This window comes from Mustela putorius, unplaced genomic scaffold (genome assembly GCF_011764305.1).
Source record: "Mustela putorius furo isolate JIRA1106 unplaced genomic scaffold, ASM1176430v1.1 tig00001584_pilon_pilon_pilon, whole genome shotgun sequence".
In the NCBI taxonomy this organism is placed as follows: Eukaryota; Metazoa; Chordata; class Mammalia; order Carnivora; family Mustelidae; genus Mustela; species Mustela putorius.
Window position 1 is genome coordinate 566238 of NW_025421806.1, and position 18474 is coordinate 584711.

Sequence of the window (18474 nt, forward strand, 5' to 3'; positions counted from 1 at the left end):
AGAACAGTAGGGAGGGTAGTCGGAACAGATAGGGATAGGATGTTTTTACAAAAGCCAAGGGAAAATAGAATCTCCAGAAAGATTTGGTCAGCACTGTCTACTGATACTGAAAGGTAATGGATGGTCACCTGAGAAAAGACCATTGCATTTTATTTAGGAGCCTGTTCTGACCTCAAAGAGAGTAGGGTTAGTAGAGCAGGTATGGAGAGGTGGGGGTAGTGGGCATAGTACTCAAATGCCCGGGATGTCGACAGTGAGGAAGTAAGCTTGCCCAAACCAGACAAAGGAACTTGTGGATGCCAAGAGGTAAGGAACACCTGGAGGAGAGTGGGACAGGAGAGTGGGGCACTCCGGGCAGAGAGGTAGAAAGTTCTGGCTAGAGGAAGCAGGCCAAAAGGCTGGGGCCCAAAGTTTAAGAAGAGGAGAGAACCTTGACCAAAAGAAGCCCCTGCCATTTCCTGGCTGCGGAGCTCAGGCTGAAAGCTAAAGCCCTGGATAAAGAACTGCCTTTTTCCCCCTTTCTGAGCTAGGAGGCCATTTTATTTCCCAAGTCCCAACTAATATCACTGTGGCCTGGAAAGTTAGGCCAGATAGAAGATGAAATAAACTGAGCTTACTCATCCTCTCTTCAGCTTTTCTCTGAGATGGAGAATAGTCTGGTTTTAAAATTAGGCATCAGGGTCGCCTGGGTGGCTCAGTGGTTAAAGCCTCTGCCTTTGGCTCAGGTCATGATCCCAGGGTCCTGGGATTGAGCCTCACATTGGGCTCTCTGCTCGGCAGGGAGCCTGCCTCCTCCTCCTCCTCTCTCTCTCTGCCTGCCTCTCTGCCTACTTGTGATCTGTCTGTCAAATAAATAAAAATCTTTAAAAAAATAAATAAATAAAATAATATTAGACATCAGGCAGTATTAGAGTGATTTCGTGTGTGTGTGTGTGTGTGTGTGTGTGTGTGTGTGATGTGTAATAAAAGCTGCCCTTTATTGACTGCTTACCAGGCATCAAGCGCTGTAGTAAGCACTTCATATGCAGTATCCTATTTTATCCTCCCAGCAATCTTTTGAGATGGATACTATTATTTTCCTTATGTTAAGGTGAAAAACAGGGTGGAAAAGCTGAGCACTGAGACCTAGAACTAAAGTGGGGAGACTAAAGAAGTGCAGGCCACTGAGGCACTACTCATTCTTCCAGCTCTGATCCACTGTTGTACCAGGGGTCCAGTCGAGTGTGTGCCTGCCTCCTTCCTGGGTAGGCCAGAGGTCCCGTCTAAATAGCCATCTACAGCAGCTCCGTACTCCAGCTGGTCAGATGGGTGTCCAGATCACTGTTGTCTCCCAGGACATTGACACAGTGACCAAGTGGTACTGGGGTCACTACAGTTGGTATGACTGGTTCAGGAGCTTTGGAATAGTGTTTGGTAGCTTTATCCTTGGCTATGCCAGAAACCCATCTCTCAAGCAGCAGCTCTTTTCCTGTGCTATTCTGGGCTTTACCCTATCTGAGGCCTTAGGGCTCTTCTGTTTGATGGTCACCTTCCTCATCTTCACCATGTAGGCTCTGTGAGGGTCTCCTACCCATCCTGCTGCTTCAATTCCAGGCTATGCCTATACCAGATGAACTAAGCTTTACCATTAAACACAGTATCTCTCTAAACCTCCCCCCATACACACCAAGAAATTTATGAAAACCAGATCCAGTGAGGTCAGAAATTTGATCATGATCACACAGACAAGTAAATGGCAGAGGTAAAACTTACTCTAAGACTCATACTTTTAACCACTGCGCTATACTGGCTTTTAATAACACTTGTAGTGTGGGTGTGTGCATGCACACACACACATGTGCACAACACACACAAACACACACACAAGGCCCCAGGCTGTGTGGCAAGAAGTTAACATGGGATATAGCTCTGGATGGTAAGATTTAGGGTGATTTTTTTCTTCTTTTGTGCTTATCTTGACTTTTTACAGTGACAATATATTCCTCTTAAAATTAGAAAAAAGCAATATCTTAAGTTTTAAGTTTTGGTATTCTTTGCGAGATTTCTGTAATATCTGTGGTGAGAACCAAACAGTACATTATGCTCAGATGTGGACAAAGGAGACTGTGCCTTCTCTGTAGTAGTACAGGCTCTGCAGTGACAGAGCAGAAAATATGGCCTCTGTGTATGTGCATGCATGTGTGTGTGTGTGTACTTGCACATGTGTGCAGCGGCCACTGAGGTGAGGGGAGGAGTAACTGATCTGTCTGAGGATGTGCCTCATGGAGACCTCTTTCCCTTCCCTGTGACCAGCCACCTTGTCCCTGAGCCAGGCCCATTTATTCTTGGGCTCCCTGAGGGACTGGGAGATAAACACCAAGATCCTCAATTTCCACCTCATCCCTTATTGAAAGTCTGGCCAGCCAACCAGGCTGCTAGCAAGGAGTCCAGCCTGTACCCATAGAGAGTGATTTGAGTTATGGTGGAGCTACTTCAGGCAATGGGTCCAAGCAGAGATAGACAGAGAGTAGCCAGTAGCATTTAAGGTCGGCATTAACTGGCATGTGGGGCTCTTGTCCTGGGGCTCTCGTCCAGAGGCTCCAAGATCTTCAGGTGGAGGCGGTTCAGAACCTTGGACAGCTCCTGAAGGAGCCCAGTCTCTCAGGTCTGCAAAGCCACAGTGCCCAAGTCCTTAAGGCCCTTTTTATTTAATTTTGAATAGCTTTCTTATACATGTCTCTGACCTCTTCTGTCTCCGAGTTCAGTCCTATGGATCCAGGGACCCCCCCTCTTATCCTCTCCAGCCCTTGTCCCACTTTCCTCCACACACATCTAGCCTGACTCGAGCTCTTTCTTGACGTTGCCATCGCTCTGAAGGTGAAATAAACAGCATCTGAGCTGTCCCTGGGCAGGACTGCAGGATTTCAGAGGGAGGAGGTAAGAATCTAGTGGAACAAGGAAGTGTTAAAAGAGCCTTTGGCTCTAATACCCCTGCATTCTGATCTTTAGTCTTGTGTGTGAGGCAGGGGAAACTAAGGAGAAGCACTGAGCAGAATTCAAGGCCTGAAGCTAGAACATTTCATGAGCTATCACCGTGCAATCAGTCTGCCACTGACTATGCACTTGATTTAAAGATACCTCTTTTTAGGGAAAGAGTATTGACATAGGTGGTTGGGGGCAAGTATAGCAAGTAGAAGCAGAAATGAAACTAGTGAGTCCAGAGGTTCACAGCCTGCCACCCCCACCCTAGCCATGCACTTGGGCCCTTGGCAAAAGAGAGTTAGGTTAACCCTGAAGAGGGATTTCCTTCCTGATTCCCCAAATCATCCAAAGGAGCGGTTTGTGAAGAATCTGGAAGGGCAGAGGAATCGAAGTCACCTACTAGGGTTGGATTTTCTAGTTGAAAGCTCCTTCTCTACTTCCAAGCCTCTTCCATAGCTAAATGAATCAAAGCCAACAGATGAGGCTACTGTGCTCTCACTTGGATTGCCTTAGCTGGTGAGTGAGGAGGGTAGGTAAGTTTACCTGGACTGAAGGTTAGTGAAAGCACTCATGATCCCATCCCTCCCAAGGAGCTCTGCTCTGGGCCTTATGTAAGGCTCTGCATTGTTTTCTTCATCTCTCATAGACTCCTGGGTCCTATATGAAAGAACTGTCTGAGCTAAAAAGGCCACTGTATGCCTTACACCTCAAAGAACTTCCTGGTCAAAGAAACAGTGCTAAAGCAATATGAAGCCAGCAGAGAACAGCTGCAGGCTCCCGCTTTTAGCACCACCGGTCATAATGGGACAGGCTAGGGCAGGGAGGAGAAAAGAGCCTTTAGATTTTGCTGAGCCGTGAGTAGACCTGACAGAGTTTGAACTGGAAGGAGTAGGGCTGCCTCCACCCCACCTGAAGAGGTATAGCTAGATAACAGTCCTGGAGATGGGAGCATTGACAGTGTAGTAACTAATTTAGGGATGAAAAGATACTCAGAGGACCTAGATACAGACTATCCCTCAGGCTGGCTCCTCTCATGTGTTGAAACTGTTTTCTAGCTTCCAGGATAGGCCCTTACTGTGGGATTAAGCACAGGCTATCGACATATAAGGAAGCCTGGACAAGAAACAAGAACAGATGAGGACTCTGTCAGATCCCAAGAGAGTTGTTTGTGTTGGTTTATGTTCAAGTAGAACAGGCCTAACCTCAGCCAGAACTTGCTTTTGGCCTATTTTCTCAGGGGCAAAGGCTCCCCCATGTTTGCCTTCCCTAACAGCGGATGCTCTGTATTTATTTTTATTAGGAGCAGTGATTATGTGACCACAAACCTTACTAAATTGAATATAATCCTGAGCATTCAGAAGAAACAGTTCAGGACTCAGGGGAAGGAGCAGCTGGCTGGAAAGAAGGGCCCATGAATTCTAATCCCAGGGCTGCCATCTGGCATTGCCCTGGGACAACTCATTTACTCTCTTCCCTGGAGGCTCTTTCTGGAATCTCAGGCCTGAATAAAAACAGACCTGGGAACTGTGAAATGACCTGTCTAGACTCCAAAGTCAGTGCAGTTCACAGGCAAAACTGGAATCCACAGGCCCTATTCTCCAGCTAGAGGTATGCTTACAGTTCAGGGAGGTTTCTTGCGTTTTCCTTTGCTGTCTCCTTCCAAGCGCTCCCATGCCTTGGATGCTTTGCTGCCTGGTAAACATGGTTGTAAGCCTCTGGTTGCCAGAAAGCAGTTTGAGCAGCCAGGATCAGAGCAGCTCTGCCCCCATCTCCCTCCAAAGGGTTTTCTGATGGTTTGATTCCAAGCTGGCTTCCCACTCCCCTAAAACTTTGGTGGTGGGAATGTGTATCTGCAAGCAATATCTGAGCCTGGCCCTAGAGTCTCAGATAAAGCTGTTTGCTCAGCTGATGATCAGTCCCCCCAGAGGGCAACCTGAAGTTGGGCTGCTGTTTTGGACCTTAAGTGAGTTCTAACTAGGACAACCCTTCAGGTGAGTGAGTAAGTGAGGGTTTGGGGACTTCTGCTTTGGCTGTTCTCCAAAATAACTTCCTGGAAGGCAATCTTTCAGCCCCCAGCCAGAGACTTACATAGAGAAGTGGCCCTACAAAGAGCACACAATACAAGATCTGGCTGGGACACCATTAGACAAGGCCCTGGCACAGCCTGGCAGCCACCAGACTTTTGCCATCTCTGTCACAGAAAAAACCTTGCTGTGGCTCAAACAAATGGAAGCAATCTGTTTGCCTGTCATCAGATTGTGTTCAGTCTCTGTGCTAGGCACTAGGAGGACACAGTAGAAATAGGCATGGCCCCTGCTTGCATGAATGTTTATTAAATAAATTATACAAATATTCAAAGTAAAATTTGATAAGTACATGAAAGAAATGGAAGGAGGTGGTGCTGTGAGAGTATACTATAGGGGGACCTAACCCAAACTGGTATTCGTGGGAACTTTTTGATAAGAGATGATGTGTCTGCTGAGGCCTGAAGGACAAATAAGATGTAGCCAGAAGGGGAGCATGAGGCAGGAAGGCTCTTTGTGCTCTGTCAGAAACAAAGACCAGTGATGCAAATTTTGGTAATCTGGGGGAAGAGTGGCATGGGTTGAGGTTAGGGAACTGGGAGGGAAGGCAAGCAGCTGTCTGTCTGACACATTCGTAGCCCAGTTGAGATCCACCCAAACTGCTGTGGCACAACCCCTCCATATCCCCAGCACTGGGGACTCTCACAGGGATGCCCAGGAGAGGAGCTTCTAGCCGCAGCTTGGGGTTCACACAAGTGGAGTGGTCACCTGGCAGCAGAGCTCAGAGGAGGGAGAAGGAGGGGCCAAGAAGGACCAGACACTTAACTTCCCCTACAAATGCTCTCTGTACATTTTTCCATTGCTTTGAGCTGTTTATTAATATACAATAGAAGCCATCTCTGCATTTTGATGGTTCTGCTGGGAATTCCCACTATCATCCCCCTCCTGTGTTAGATAAAAAAATGTCAGCTTTCAAAATTTCCTACTTGGATTTCAGAAACTAAATTGCATTACTATGTCCGGTTAGACGGCGCCATTCCCTGTTCCTATCTGCATGCTCCAGGCACCATGAGGCTGATAACATCAGCATGTCAAAGCAGCTTGATCCCCGACAATTTGTAACTGGCTGGGGCTGGGGCAGAGCGGGTGGGTGGCAAAATTCTCTTAGAATCCACAGCAGCCCAGGGTTGACTGGATTTGGGGGTTCTTTCAGTACACCATTAGTTCTCCTATCAGTAGAGAGAGAACTTTTCCTGGTCCCACCTAGATGTCACAAGGAATTGAGAAGTACTCTCCTCAACACTGATAGGATAAAATCACTGAAGAGCCAACGGTTTTCCTTGTAGTTTTCCTTGTAGTAGTGAAAGATAGAAGAGAATTGGGAGAAGAGTGGAAGTCATAATAGGAACAATACAGGTCCCTACTGCCTGTTAAATTAGGTGTCCATGTAGAATCCAAAACACTCCTGGAAATGGTTATTCTCTGCTTCCATGAAGCCCAGATGTGAGGCCTTGTAACTAACCTTTTGATTGCCGTGAGGTTGTGAAGCAAATGAAGAGAAAGCATTGTTCCCCTGCCAGGAAACACAGGAACTTTTGGGGTTTCTTTTCTAGTTGTAACCACCATTTCACTCTATGGAACAAACATTCCTTTCACAGCAAAAATTTTCAACTTACTGGGTTATTTCAAACACATCAAATAGCATAAAACATTCATTCAACTCTGGCAACATTCACAGACCCATTTTTGTATATAAGGAAACAGGCTCTTCATTCCCAAAACATGATGTTTTCAAAATGTAGTAGCTCCCAAGGTCAAGGTTTTGGGAGGAGTCAGTCCAACCTCATTGAGATTGCCAGGGCCAGTGCAAGCCCAGTTTTCCTGCCCACTGCCCCCTCACCTATAGGTTCTAATGTTTGGGTGCAGGAGACAGACCTAGTATCTACCCTTAACTCTAATTGCACATATCTTATCTTCTCTTACAGTAGAGGCATGCAGTTTACTGACTCCTTCACTATATCTAAGGGATGAATTAATAATTAAGTCAAATTATTCTTTTTTTAAGATTATATTTTTAAATAATCTGTACACCCAGTGTGGGGCTTGAATTTAACAATCTGGGATCAAGAATTGTATGCTCGGGGGTGTCTGGATGGCTCAGAGGGTTAAAACCTCTGCTTTCTATTCAGGTCATGATCTCAAGGTCTTGGGATTGAGCCCCGCATCGTGCTCTCTGCTCAGCAGAGAACCTGCTTCCTCCTCTCTCTCTGCCTGCCTCTCTGTCTACTTGTGATCTCTGTCAAATAAATAAATAAAATCTTAAAAAAAAAAAAAAGAATTGTATGCTCTACTGACTGAGCCAGCCTGGCACCCCAAATTCCTTTTTTTTTTTTTTAAGTAAACTTTTTGCCCAGAGTGTCTGGGTGGCTGAGTTGGTTCAGTATCTGCCTTCAGCTCAGGTCATGATCCTAGAGTCCTGGGTCAGGGCCCCACGTGGGGCTCCCTGCTCAGTGGGGAGCCTGTTTCTCCTTTTCCCTCTGCCGCTTCCCCTGCGTGTGCTCTCTTGCCTCCCCCCTCAAATGAATGGATAAATCTTTAAAAAAAAAAAAAAAAAAAAGGTAAACTCTATGCCCAATGTGGAGTTTTAACTCATGACCCCAAGATTAAGAGTCACATGCTCTACTGATTGGAGCCAGCCAGGCACACCTAAGTCAAATGATTCTTTAGTTTTATTAGTGTATTTTTATAGAAAAGTATTATTGAAAGCTTTAAAAGTGAGAAATCATGATCACTACATAACCAGACTTACTTGGAGTATAGTTTCCAACGCTGAGCCTCTCCTGGATGTCCATGGTTGGTAGAGCAGGTGTTTCAGATTTTTGAAAAAACTCAAAGCAGTGGTGCCTGGGTGACTCAGTCAGTTAAGCATCTGCCTTCAGTTCAAGTCATGGTCCCAGGGACCTGGGATCCTGGGGTCCTGGGGATCAAGCTCTGCATTGGGCTCCCTGCTTAGCAGGGAGTCTGTTTGTCTCCCTCTGCCCTGCTCATGCTCTCTCTCTTGATCTCTCAAATAAATAAATAAATAAATAAATAAAATCTTTAAAAAAAAAAAAAAGGAAAAGAAAAAAGAAAGAAAAAGTTCAAGAAACCTATTTGGTCTGTGTAGGCCTCCTGCCTAAAATACTAGAAGCCCAGGGCTTTTATACATTTTGCCCTAGCCTGGGGAGAATGGCCCAAGGCTAAGTCATGGGACTGTGGTACAGCCAGAATTTGGGGCAACTGCAACCCCCTATCCCAACCAGCTTGCTTCTGCTAGCCTCCTTTGTCTTCAAACCACTCTTATGCACACTTCCTAAGAAATAGCAGACTTGGGGTGCCTGGGTTGCTCAGTGGGTTAAGCCTCTACCTTTGGCTCAGGTCATGATCTCAGGGTCCTGGGATCAAGCCCCCCATCAGGTTCTCTGCTCAACAGGGAGCCTGCTTCCCCCCTCCTCCTCTCTGTCTGCCTCTCTGCCTACTTGTGATTTCTCTCCCTCTTTCTGTCAAATAAATAAATAAATAAATTTTTTAAAAAAGAAAAAAAAAAAAAGAAACAGCAGACTTGCCATGCTCTCTAGACCATGGCTAGACTTCTCTAATGGGGCTTATTTCTGGGGAGTCTCAAGCTTCCCAAGTATCAGACACATAACACTGAGAGAAAAATAGAGTTTCTGCTAAAATGTTAGCAAACCACAGAGTAAACAGTGAGTCTTAAATTCTCTTTTCTGACATCTTCAAGTATCTGGCCCTTCTCCACTGGCTCCTACCTCGTAGCCTCAGCCATCCTCCACTCCTGTCTCTCTTGTCATATAAGAGCCCCTTGAGAACTCTGGTTCTGTTTCTCCCTGTTACATTCTCATAGCCCTATCCTTCCCAGACATCCATGACACCAGGTTCTCCCTGGCCCTTTGCTGTCAGTCCTCTTCTGTCTACCCTTTCAGTATTAGTGTTCCCTAAGTTCTTCCCTCTGATCCCTCATATTTATAGGTACACACACACACACACACGCACGCACGCACATACCCTGAAACTTAGGAGTCATCTGTGCCTAGGTCCTTCTTCTCAAACCCAGATCCAGTCAGCCAACTAAGCCCTAGCAGTATGACCTTAATACGCTTTTTTTCTCCAATCCCATTATTTTCCATTAAAGTCCAAAGTCCTGATTGTGATTTCCAAAGCCCTTTATGATTTTAAGTCTCCCTCCTGTTCTGGTCTTGTCACTCGCACTTCACCCCACCACTAAACATTCCAGCAAAACTGTGCTATTCCTTTCATCTGAGATGGCTATTTTCTTGCCTTTGCTTTTCTTTCCCTACTCCTTTCTTCATCTGGTTCATTTCTATCTCCTACTCATTAATGCCTCAGCTTTCTTTGGAGAAGTCTTCCCTGATTCCCCAGGGTGGAATAGGTACTTCTGTTCTGTGTACAGACAACACTATGTACAAACCTCTGTTGTAGCACTTGGCATAATATTAAACATTATCTGTTTATTCATTTGCCTTATATGCTGGCTCTTCACCAATAGAGATCATAGTATCTTTGTATCTGCAAGTACCTAGAATATAAATGACCCTAAAATTTAGTACCAGAACTGAATTGGGGACTGAGACTCTTTTTTTTTTTTTTAATTAAAAATTTATTTATTTATTTATTAGCACAAGAGAGAGAGAGCAGAGAGCTGCAGGGAGCAGCAGGTAGAGGCAGAGTGCTCCCCACTGAGCAAGGAGCCTGATGTGGGAGTTGGACCTGGGCCCAAGGATAATGACTGGAGCCGAAGACAGACGCTTAACTGAGCCACCCAGATGTCCTATGACTGAGACTCTTTCATCTCCTTTTAAAAATACTGTCATCTTCTTTTCTCTTCCTGGGCTCAGCATTCTCAGTCTCCAGTGCTTTTTCTTGCTTGCTGCTTCTTGCTAGTGTGTCTCTCTCTCTGTCCAGAGGCAATGACTGCTTCAGTGACTCCAATATTTCCTTCCTGCAGAGCACTTGTTGAGCAGAAGGTTGGTAATCAGAAAATATCCATGCCATTTTCTGAAGAAGGGCTTCAAATGTGTGTAGAGCCCTGGAGACAGGATGAAACTAGCACCAGCCTTCCAAGTACCTGCTTTACAAGACAGCAGTCCCACAGCTGCCTAAGTTCTGATGTGTTGTTAATCTCTTGACTTTATCTGATGTCTCTAAGAAGGGTTTGGGTATAAGAAATGACAAGTACATTTTAGTGCCAACCACCTTCAAGGCATGATTTTGAATATATTACTTTAGATAACCTGGTTCTTCAATTTTAAAATGGGAATGATATTTACCTTATTTTTAGGAGGATTAAATGAGGTAATATATACAAACCACCAAGCACCATAGCTGTACATATTGTTAGTAACAGGTATTGGAGCAATATTAACTAAATGATCTGCTGAATTCCAAAAGAACCACACCTGGTCTGCATTGTTATGAACAACTCCCTGCCTTTGCCTAGCCAGAGCTCTTAGCAGACCTGCCTCCCTGACATAAGCTTTGGGTCCTCTCCCCTCTTTCCTCCCCCACCAAATCATTGTCCTCTCTAGGCACTAAGAGTATAAAACCAGGTTAAGGTGGAGACAGAGGGCTGTTTGAAATGTTGTCTGGGGCTGGTATGGGTGCAGAGGGGTTGGCCTAGAGCCTTGAGGCCTAGAGCCTATTCAAAGTGTGGACCCTATTCAGAGCATTGGTATCACTTGGGAGCTGGTATGAAATATAGCCACTTAAGCACCATTCAGATCTACTAAACTGGAATCTGCATTTAAACAGTATCCCCAGGTGATTAAGAAGCAGTATCCTACAGGCACACAGAAAAGTTCAGCAGGTGTGGAAGTACATAGAGTATGTCAGAACTCTGTGGACGAGATGAAGGCTACACAGGTGGGGAGGAGCTGTGAGGGAGTATAGTCAGAGCAAAGGAGGTGTTCCTCAGAGGTATGGGCTATGCAACTGTAGGGGGCTCTTTGGGTAAGTATTGGTTATGTATTGTTTCAGGGCCCCTTCCTGTAGATGTCCCAGGGGTGAGATTATACCTTTGAGTTAGCTGGGCATTGCCACTGCACCAGCCAGAGTGACAGAGGAGTAGAGAAAGGCTCTCTTCCACCATAAGCCTGGGGAGACCTTCCAACAGGGACCCCAGGACCATCTAGTTCAGCAGATAAGTACTATTTACCTAAAGAGATGCATAACCAGTAACCAGCTGGCTTCACAGCTGAGAACTTGCCTCGAGTTTGTGCTGGGCTAGATTCTTCCCTCCCCCTACTCTTCCTTCACTAACTGGCAAGTCTCTCTCTCTCTCTCTTTCTCTCTCTCTCCCCCTAACACACACACACGCGTGCGCGCACGCATGCAATGCTGATTTAACAGAAACTCAGAGCTTTAGGAGCCTTTGTAGAGTTAAACCTGTCTTTCTCCTCTCTGACCTCCTTCTCTGGGCTGGGCTCTGAGCCTCCAGGAGCCTTTAACATGAACATCTCCGCTGCACAAAGCATGCCCCATAAGAGTGATGGCAGGCCCTAGACTTGGCTGGAAGCAGCAAGAATTTGTTTTACCAGAGCCACCATATCTCCCTCTTAAGCACCCTTATGACTCTGAATCTCTTTTTGGTTTCCCAATAGAAACACCTCCCAGCCATCCACCTAGAGCCTCTTGACCTTTCTCTGTGGGAGAGTTGTTTGTGCATCTCAGTAGTAAAGGAAAGGACCTATTGTACTTGCCTCCACCCTCAGAAACAGAGTAGGCTAAATGCCTGGTAGCATCAGCAATAACTAAAAGTCGTTAGAATAGAGTCCTAGCCCTAAGCCTCAACTGTCATTGTTTTTGCCAGCCACCCAATAGGTGAGCCTCTGGTTTCACCAGGTTTCTGTCCAGGCCCAACCCTCTATGTTAGGGAGGATAACAAACCATCACCACCATCACTCTCTCCTTTGTGCTTCTACTACCCTTCATGCATTCCTGACTCTCATGCTCCTCTTGCTGCCTTAAATGGGCCATTCTGTGTTCCTGTCTTCTTTTTACCATTAGACTAAGTCTTCTTGGCAAGAATCTGGTCTTGGTATTTTTTCCTCCCCAAAGTACATTGTTCCCTGCCTGCCAGATGTTGGTATTCAATGACTATCGAGGTTTTTTAACAAGTGGTGAGCTCATTGATATTTAATTATTGGGATGAAAAAAAGGAAAGAAGATGAGACAGCTCTGTCCAAGGAGCTAAGCTTTAGAGCTGCAAGCTGTCTTTGTGAGCAAAAGTGCTTGCCAGGCATAATGAAGGTTGAAGAGTTAGAAGAGGCTGAAAGGTGAGGAAGAGGTAGGAAATTACACAGAAGGGAGAAGCTGTTTGATACCAGCCCTCTGAGTCCATTGTTCATTGCAAACAGGTAACTTTTACTCTTCCATGTCCAGAGGAGAAGAATCAGAAATGGCAATTGTGTGAAGACATCCCATAGACTGACAGATTATTACTTTGTTTTCTTGGAAAATAAGGAGTCCAAAAGATTCATGAACCAGTGCAGGACAGGCTCAGGCCCTTGAGTGATTGAAACTTACCAAAAACTCTCCAGTGAGATTTGGGGCCAAGATCTAGGTGAAGATCCACAAGTCAGTCTGGCCTAGACCAAATGTTAATGTTTGTTGGCATTTTTCCTGCATCAACTTCCTACCATGTGTGGGGCTGAAGGACCATCTCAAGGACTCTCCAACCAAATGCCCTCTATTGATTCCTGGGCAGGCTCTTTCCTCAGTGTTCTGTACTTCTGTCCTTACCTTGGGATACTAGAATTCATATCCTGGAAGGAAACTGAAAGATCCTTCGGACATGATTCCTAAAGCTTTGTTAGCCCAATATCTTGTTCCCTTCTTGCCCTCCTCTGGGCCCTACATAAGCAGAAGGACCCCAGAAACCCAACCCAGCATCCCTTGACCCCTCCAGCTCCCTTGATCTTAGAATAATTTCTCCCTCCTCTCATAGGCTTCATCTCCAAAGTCTGTGTTAGCTGAAACTGAAACAAAAAAGAAAGAGAGAGAATAAAGAAAATAAAGAGAGAGAAGGGACTGCCTTCTATCCACTGCCCACCCTCACACATTTTCTCCTTCTGTCTCAGGCCCTACCAGTATTTTCTTACCTTTTTTTCATAATGTAAAATTTGCCATTTTAACCATTGTTGATCTATTTTTAAAGAACTTTATGCCTTCACCCCTTTTGCCATTAAGTGAGATAGTCTTCTCTATAGAGGTGGAAATGGGGGCCAAGGGAGGTAGGCAGGATAGGGAGCTCGGAAACCCTCTAGGTCACAAGACTGTATCGGCCAAGACCTGTGTCTCTAGCTAGTCCAAAATAAGGCAGAAGACTCTTGAACATCTGGTTCAGGGTACAAACTTAAGGATAGGGATGAAAGTCACAGGGGCTGGGCCAGGCCAGGTCTCCCAGAAGAACTAAGGTTCCTTAATTCCTGGCTCTGGCTTCTGCCTCTTGGGTTATGAGGCTTGTCCCCTAGGCCTTTATGTCCCCTAGGCTTCCCTCAAGACACAGCTGCTACAGTGGGTGTCCCTGAGTTGATGTATTTGTCCTATCTCCCAAAGAAAGGCTTTTTTAGTCATAGGGTTCCAGGTGAGTAGGAATGGGAATGAATAATAGAACATCAATCTGGGACAGGCAATCCATACCATAAAGGAAGCAGAGTAGTATTCTAAATCTTTTTTTTTTAATTTATTTATTTTCAGCATAACAGTATTCATTATTTTTTCACCACACCCAGTGCTCCATGCAATCCGTGCCCTCTATAATACCCAGCACCTGATACCCCAACCTCCCACCCCCCTGCCACTTCAAACCCCTCAGATTGTTTTTCAGAGTCCATAGTCTCTCATGATTCACCTCTTCTTCCAATTTACCCCAACTCCCTTCTCCTCTCTAACACCCCTTGTCCTCCATGATATTTGTTATGCTCCACAAATAAGTGAAACCATATGATAATTGACTCTCTCTGCTTGACTTATTTCACTCAGCATAATCTCTTCGAGTCCTGTCCATGTTGCTACAAAAGTTGGGTACTCATCCTTTCTGATGGAGGCACAATACTCCATAGTGTATATGGACCACATCTTCCTTATCCATTCGTCCGTTGAAGGGCATCTTGGTTCTTTCCACAGTTTGGCGACCGTGGCCATTGCTGCTATAAACATTGGGGTACAGATGGCCCTTCTTTTCATGACATCTGTATCTTTGGGGTAAATACCCAGGAGTGCAATGACAGGGTTATAGGGAAGTTCTATTTTTAATTCTAAATCTTTTTTAAAACTCACTGACCCTTTGTCTCCTCATTTAAAAAAATGAATTTAGTCCTTTACCATCCCAGTATGAGCTTCATATCTCTCACCATTCTTTTTTTTCCCCTGAGTAGTTTCTGAGTAGCTATATTTTAAAAGATTTTATTTATTTATTTGACAAAGAGAGACACAGTGAGAGAGGGAACACAAACAGGGGGAGTGAAGAGGGAGAAGCAGACTTCCCACCAAGCAGGGAGCCTGACACGGGTCTTGATCCCAGGACCCGGGAATCATGACCTAAGCCTAAGGCAGACCCTTAAGGACTGAGCCACCCAGACGCCCCTGAGTAGCTATTTTTGAAAACTAAGTAATGGACAAGGGAGTAGTAGCTTCCACTCTCACTGGGATAACTCCAGAACCATTTTGGTTATGGACTCCTCCTATCCCAGGTCTGAAAGCAAGGGATACTCATTCTGTGAAGTTTGCGTCCTGGCTCTGCATTAGTCACGGATCCCACAGCTGATGTGCTAGCACGGGTCCAGGACCAGCTGAAGCATGGTGGCCAGACACCAGGCAGTACTGTCCCCATTTAGAATTTTTCCCAAACTTCAGTGTAACAAAGTCTTCTCTTCTTTTGTTCTTAATTGGTGGCCTCAAGTCAGGCATATTTTTTCTAGCAGGTGATGCCCAGAGGGAAATCTTTTCTTTGAAAGAGGATTTCCCAGAGGCCATCAGATAAATAAGGAGGCACAGTTCTCTTGCAAGATGATGGATAGATGTGATGACCTGAAATCCCCTGGCACACAGTGAGAAATAAAATATTAAAAACCAGCTATAACCCTCAGTCATGACTGGAGGCATTGTAAATTGGAATAATCCTTTGGGAAAGCAGTTTGGGAATATGTATCAAGAATCTTAAAAGCACTCCTGCTTTTTGACCTTATACTTCTACTTTAAGAAATTATCCTAGGGAGGGGCACCTGGGTGGCTCAGTGGGTTAAGCCGCTGCCTTCAGCTCAGGTCATGATCTCGGGGTCCTGGGATCGAGTCCCACATCGGGCTCTCTGCTCAGCAGGGAGCATGCTTCCTCCTCTCTCTCTCTGCCTGCCTCTCTGCCTACTTGTAATCTCTCTCTGTCAAATAAATAAATAAAATATTTAAAAAGAAAAGAAAAGAAATTATCCTAGGGGCACCTGGGTGGCTCAGTCTGTTTTGCTTCTGACTTGGTTTTGGCTCAGATCATGATCCTGGGGTCATAGGATTGAGCCCCACATCAGGCTCCACACTCAGTACAGAGTCTGCTTGAGATTCTCTCTCTTCCTCTCCCTTTGCCCCTCCCTCTACTCGCACTCTCTCTCTCTCTCTCTAAAGTGTATAAGATAAAATCTTTTATTTTAAATGCAAATACATATGGATTTCATCATAGCGCTATTTATAATAGTGAAAAATTATAAGCAACCTGAATGTCCAAAATAAGTGAATGGTTAAAAAGTTATTGTACCAAAAAAAAAGTTATTGTACATCCCCTCTATGGATATTATGCAGCCATTAAACTAATGATTTCAAAAACCATATAAAAATATGGAGAGTTGATTATATTCTATTACTGATTTTTAAAACTCCAGAATATAAGGGGTGCCTGGGTGGCTCAGTCAGTTAACCATCCAACTCTTGATTTTGGATCAAGTTTTGATCTTGGGGTCATGAGCCTGCTTAAGATTCTCTCTCTTCCTCTCCCTCTGCCCCTCCACTTATATTCTCTCTCTGTCTCTCTCAAAAAATAAAAATAAAAATTAATAATATAAGATACAGGGTTTTTTTGTTTATTTTTATTTATTTATTTGAGAGAGTAAGTGAGAGAGGAGGAATGGGGGGAGGAACAGAGGGAGAGGGAGCAGCAGGGAGCCACACACAGAGATCAGTCTCAGGACCCTGAGATCATGACCCGAGTTGAAGGCGGATGCCTGACCAACTGAGCCATCCAGGCACCCCAGTTTGTTTTTCTTTTAATGTTGTTCTGGTATGTGTATTAGTTGGCACTCTGGTTATAGTAACAAATTTCAACTCAAGCTATTGTAAGTTAAAAAAGAAACTAGCTATAAGGACACTAGGATTTCTCATAGTATTCAAGGACAGGTGTTCCCTTCAAGCCTTAGAAGGGTAGAGCAAGTTCTGGAACCAGAGTCTAGGAAGGACTTTGTGTTATCTCTTGTGTCTGCTTCTTTCTGAACATCAGCTTTATTCTTGTCTCCCTGCCCAGTGGCTTTCTCTGGTACCTAACCTACAGTCTTGAGCTTTACATCTCCTCTTAGTCCTCCTTCATATTCTGGGGGAAACTCTGTTTGGCTCCATCTGATTCAAGCAAAATGGGACCACACTGAACCAACATGGTACATGGAGCGCACCCTGTAATCATGAAGAGAGACACCAGCTCCTAGAGAGGGAAATCCAAGTGCTACTACTATGCTATACACACAAGACTTAAATACACTAGAACATTAGCAGAGCTTGTCCCGAGGTAGTGAAACTAAAGATGAATTTTTAAAAATTTTAGCATGTATTACTTTATAATAGAAAAATCCAAGGGCACCTGGGTGGCTCAGTCTGTTAGGCATCTGCCTTCAGCTCAGGTCATGATCTCAGGGTCCTGGGGTCGAGACCTATATTGGGCTCCCTGCTCAACAGGGAGCCTGCTTCTCCCTCTCCCTGACCCCTTCCCCCAGCTCGTGCTTTCTTGCATGTGCTCTCCCTCTCTTCTCGCTCAAATAAATAAATAAATTCTTTTTTTTTTTTTTAAAGAAAAATCTATTAAACTTGTCATGGCTATGGTTGTTATTAGGCCTGGGGTCAGCAGAACACTTCTGCATTTTTGTTCTCCCAACAGCAGCCACTACAAAGATACTAAAGCCTGGTGGTGCTTGTTTTGGGAATGAATTCCATCAAGCTGTTTAAGGAGACAGAAAATTTTCAGTTAATCACAGGACCAATTTGAGTTCTCACTGTCTAGCTATAGCATATAAATCTTTTCTCTTAGTACTCAACTTCTTCCTTTGCCTTACAAGGTATTTAGGAATAAACTCCTTTAACTTTCCACCTATCTTTCTGCTTCCATGTTCTCTGCATCCCCCACTCATCTTTACCCCCCTTCCATTTCAGTAGGGAACCTTACTTGGGCCTTAAGGAACCTCTATTCCCCCAAATACACTTGTGAAAGGTATTTGTCCTTCTTCATAAGCGGGCCCCATAAAGGTCTTATTAGGTCCCCAAAAGATAGAAGTCCTACGCAATTGCCTGGTAATGCAGGCAGCTCCTGGAGAAAGGGAGATGGGGAGTTAAGGTGGGAGCTGCCCAAAACTCATACTTAGGAAATAGGACTCAGGACTTCAGGTCATACCAAAAGAGCTTTTATTGGTTACATGATTCTCATGTTGAGGTGTGGAGTCAGAAACAGATGGGAATGCCTTTTAGGCTGAATAAACAGCCATCGGCAGGGAAATAGAGAGGTCTAGCCAATGCCTACGTTGCTACTGAATATTCTTAGATGGGAGATTAGGTTTCTGCCCAGCCATGGACATTGGAAATAAAGACATTGAGTTGTATTTTCTGTATCTCTCTCTAAAATATGGTATCTAAACCTCTTTATTTCTACCCACTGGCAAGAGACATTTTGGGTAGTGGCATAACCTTGAAAATAGGAGACCCCAGGTAGTTTCTGAGCTGACCTCAGGACAAATTGTGACAGAAACAAGAGTTGGTCTTTGATGCCTTATCTTGCTGTACCCACGTGTCAGAGAGTGGCCTGAGCTCCAGGTCTTCCCTGTTCTCCTGTTTCTGTATCAGTGTTATCTTTATTCCTGGCTCTGTTCCTGCTCTAAGTTTGCCCTGCTTCCTGCTTCCACCCAAGGGAACTGAACAGGGTACAGACAGGACTGTTCCAGAGGTAGCCTTTTGCAATTCAGAACTGCCTCTGCCAACTCCCTCATAAACCTAGAGGAAAATTCGGTGTTTGGCGAAGAAAGCTTAGATAATGTTGGTACAAACACTTTGCCTCTTCATACTTCATTCTGAATCCATTTAAATTTCTGTTTTTCTGAGAATTAGTCCTTGGAGGTAAGGACAGAGGTTACCTTTCTTGTGGGAAAGCTAAAACTGAATCATGTCTCCTGATCAT

The 18474-nt window shown here is 44.8% G+C and overlaps 1 protein-coding gene and 1 pseudogene across 6 annotated transcripts in view; both read left to right on the forward strand.

Annotated features, from left to right (window-relative positions):
- Positions 1-18474, forward strand: part of FAM219A (family with sequence similarity 219 member A) — a 55346-nt gene that overhangs the window by 24546 nt on the left and 12326 nt on the right. The gene's annotated exons all lie outside the window — the stretch shown is intronic.
- Positions 245-7176, forward strand: LOC123394156 (annotated as a pseudogene).